Here is a 4,465-nt window from a genome sequence, read left to right on the forward strand (position 1 = left end):
GCACTGCCCGCCAACTCGAACAGCTCATCAAACACATACTCACTCACTGTGCTGAGGTCCAAATCCAGCTGTGAACCACGTTGACTGTTCATTTGCCCTCCATGGCTACCACTTCAAATGTATTTCATGGAAACAACACTTCTTTTAATGTTATAGAAATTCCTGCATCAGGTAACTGTTTGTTTCTATCAGTTGGGTTTTTCTGGAAAAATGTCATTGACGAAACTGTTGCTCTCAGACTTCTCAACATGGCTGTTGGCTTTGTTTGCCAACATTGGGATAACTTCGGCGACGTGGTGTGTTAGTCACAGAGGCATTGTTATACAGTCTGCTCAACAATACGCTGATTACATGAATACGTCCAGAGTCTATGGTGGCGAGGCAGAAATTGTGGCAGTGTCCCAAATCCTTCCAGCTACTATCACCATTTACTTCCAAGAACGTCCTCATGCCTCTCCTCGAGTTTACAATCCGGCCCAATGTCTCTCCATATCCCGGCTCTTTAGCTGTCCTTTGGATCATGAGCATTACGAGGTTCTCATGCCTCTCAAATATACACGTGATAACCTTCTGGTGACATCTTTTGACGCTGTCGGTATGTGCACACAGGGTGCACACCCACTTGCTCGCCACACTAATGTCACGTCACTTGCCCACTCTCCTCTTCCTGAAAAACATTTAAAGACACACTCCCCTGAACACACGCATTCCACACAGGACTTTCAATACACCTTTTGTTCCAAAAGCTTCCGAGTGCAGAGATATCTGAACGCACATTTAAAAAAACACAACACTAACCAAATGATGCAATGTGAACATTGCCAGCAATGCTTCAAACCACTTTTCTCTCAAGAAACACTTACAAACTCATTCCACTCTCACCTTCAATTGCACATTTTGTAACGAGGACTTCACAGGTGAGATGGATCTCCATAACCATATGCAGATCCATTCAACACAAACATTTGTATGCAAACTTTGCGACAAACACTTTCACGCATACAGATACCTTACTAACCTTTTTAAACCACATTCCCTGATTAATTCTTTTCAGTGTCAACACTGCTCCAAAACCTTCACGTGCCAGAAATCTCTCAAAGCACATTTAAACACACACTCCACTGAAGAAACGCATTCCAAACAGATCTTTCAATGCACGATTTGTTCAAAAATGTTCCGAGTGCAGAGATATCTCAACATGCATTTAAAAACACACTCCACTGAACGAATTATGCAATGTGAACATTGCCAGCAATGCTTCGAAACAACTCATTCCAATTCCCTTCAGTGTCAACACAGCACTAAATCGTTCATGCACAAACATCGCATTCAGTTTTCTGCAGCTTTTGAAGAAGATACCGCCATTCACGTCCAAGAACATAACATTGGCCTACCTACCGCACTATGTGCTTCTTGCAATGCTCTTCATTGGCCAGCAGAGGTCAACAAATCTGGATATTACACTAAGTGTTGTCATGCTGGCAAGGTGTCTTTGCCACCACTATCCAAACCCCCTCTTTTTTTAGAAGACCTCTTGACTGGCAAGAATCCGCTGTTCCGAAATTACTGTGATCATATCAGGGAATACAACTCTGCTTTAGCTTTGGCGTGAATGGGCGCACACATCGCTCAACCATCTGGACAAGGACCGTATGCTTTCAGAATCCACGGTCAAATTTATCACCAAGTCTCTCCTTTATATACCAATCCTGACACGTCACCACAATACGGTCAGCTATATATCTTCGATTCTGCTGAGGCTACCAGTCAACGTTTGCAAAAGGAATGTAATAGCGCTTGCAGTGACATTTTGTTGCTTCAACTAGACAACATGATACGACAGGTTAATCCCTTCGCAAAGTCTTACATGCAAATGCATGACATTATCACTCACGGTAACCCTGTTACTGCTGTACTAATGGTGTTCATGGAATATCCAAGTCTGGTTATGAGAAGGTATAACGCCCCATCCTGTCAAACTGATGTTGCTGCTATCTTTGTAGGTGAAGACGGGGAACCTCCTGCACAACGCGACATTTGCATATATCCAAGGGGAGATGCTTGCAAGCGTATCTCTGTTCTCAATATGAACTGTGACCCTATGGTTTATCCACTGCTATTCCCTTACGGAGATCCAGGCTGGCACATACAATTGACCCATGTTGAGGAAAAGTGAACCGCAAAAAGAACGCAAGTCACACAGCTCCAATTTTATGCTTTCAGGCTTGCCATGAGATCTTCATTTACTGCACGCGCACTACACTGAATGGATCAATGTGTGTCTACCCGCCGCAGAGAGGCGTGGGTAAGCCGTTGAACCCCATTCGTGCTGGAAACCGGGGCTTGCAATTGTTCCCCACGAACGAGGAATTCCCAGTAAGTGCGGGTCATAAGCTCGCACTGATTACGTCCCTGCCCTTTGTACACCCCATCCCCCCACCCCCCCCCTCGCTACTACCATGGTCGGGTGACTTGGTGGATTATATATAGAAAAGCAGCCAACCGCAAAGAACTATGAAAAGTCTACGTGACTCGCAGGTGCATGTGGACTGTGCAAAGACGAAAACGACTCAGGTGACGAGTTGGGGGTGGGCAAATGAGCAGGAAGTGCATACTGAACGAGAAATCAGCAGACTAGCATGATGGAGGGGGTGGAATGGGCGTCCTTCCCCTCTCCTCCCGTTCTGCCCTCCGCGCCCGAGTGCCGTCCACCCATGTCCCTCGCTCTGGGAGGAGAAGGCGCGACGGCGGTCCTCCAGTTGTCAGTCACGGACAATTGTATGTTGGTTCGTACCGTGCATTGTTACAATGTTACTTTTCTTGGTGGTTTATTAAATTACGGATTTTTCAAATGTTAATTTTTTCCCTGTGCTTAAAAATCATTAAAAAAGCGGCCTGATTATGCGCCGTATGGTACGCCGCGGGTTGTATAGTACCTTTTAAACCGCTATCAGTTAAAAAAAAAAAAAAAAGCATTGACCCCAAACTATTGTCACAGGGGCTTTTAAACTACTTCTGTCACGCTCACCTAAGGCAATGGTCTCATACCATTCTGAAAAAACAGGGGAATCCATTCCCTTATGATTACTTTACACCTACACTCAAACTAACTTAACTACATTTCACACATCCCCGGGCATGAAATCTAAACCTTCAAACAACCAAAAAAAAAAATTCAAAAATTACTAAATTAAAACTTTTAACACCCACTGCACTGTGACTGCCTTTTCCCAGACAGATACATTTGTGCAAAGTAGAAAATGTCAGAGAAAAGAAGTGGGGACTCAGCCGTTGCAAGGTAATGCAGTGAAGGCAAGTCGCATTGCAGTTCCAACAGGATCAGTTTAGTGTGTGTGCTTCATTGTTTGATGAATGGTTTGATGTGGTGAAGCAAATCATCAAACTTAAATGCTGACATACAAAGGTATTCATGGTGCATTTCTTCATCCCATCATAATGACACGGTACATTTAAAGGTCTCACATATCATTTTCTGTGTCACTCTTGCTGTAGTTTTTTGCACCTTCGCAACAATGTCTCTCACTGCTACCTGGTTGAGTTCTCCACATTTACATAAAATATACGTGCAAGTATAGTCAGTACACTGCTTGCGTAGCAGCAGCATCCACAAGTGTACACGTTGTGTAGCATCAAGTATATACCCTGGACCTAATTGTAAATGCCAAACCTACCACACTAGAATATACTGTAGTTCCAGTGTTTCAACATATAGTATAAATACTAGCCACAATGCTTCTCTAAATGCTATTTGCTGTTGTTATGCCATATATAGTAGTTACACAATACTCAAAATGACAACATATTATAGCAGTTAACAGACAAAAGTACTTCATATAATAATAATATGATGGATATTGATGGATTAAAAGCCAGAAGTCTGCATGACCATTATCATCAAGTCCTTTCGTGAGAACCTTGAATACAAAGAGGACTATTTCATTTTTGTTAGGTAGAATGCCCAGAGGGGACTGGGCGATCTTGTGGCCTGGAACCCCTGCAGATTTTATTTTTTTCTCCAGCTGTCTGGAGTTTTTTTTTTTTTTTTTTCTGTCATCCCTGGACATCGGACCTTACTCTTATTCTATGTTATCTAATGTTGTCTTATTTTAATTTCTTACTTTGTCTTTTATTTTTCTTTTCTTCATTATGTAAAGCACTTTGAGCTACTTTTTGTATGAAAATGTGGTATATAAATAAATGTTGTTGTTGTTGTAATAATAATAATAATAATAATAATTCTTTACTTCTGAGATGCATGGGGTCATTCAGTGGCAGCAGTGTTACTGCAAGGGGACACAACTTAAGCGATGACACTGAGTGATGTAAGTGACAGCGAACTTTATAGAAGCGCCATCTGTTCCTCATCCATCTATGGAGTGCTCTTCAGAATCTTAACATCCAGTGAATGGGGCTATTTAAACACGAGTCTGAGGGGCCCAGCAGA

The sequence above is a fragment of the Erpetoichthys calabaricus genome, chromosome 1, assembly GCF_900747795.2.
Source record: "Erpetoichthys calabaricus chromosome 1, fErpCal1.3, whole genome shotgun sequence".
NCBI classification, from domain to species: Eukaryota; Metazoa; Chordata; class Cladistia; order Polypteriformes; family Polypteridae; genus Erpetoichthys; species Erpetoichthys calabaricus.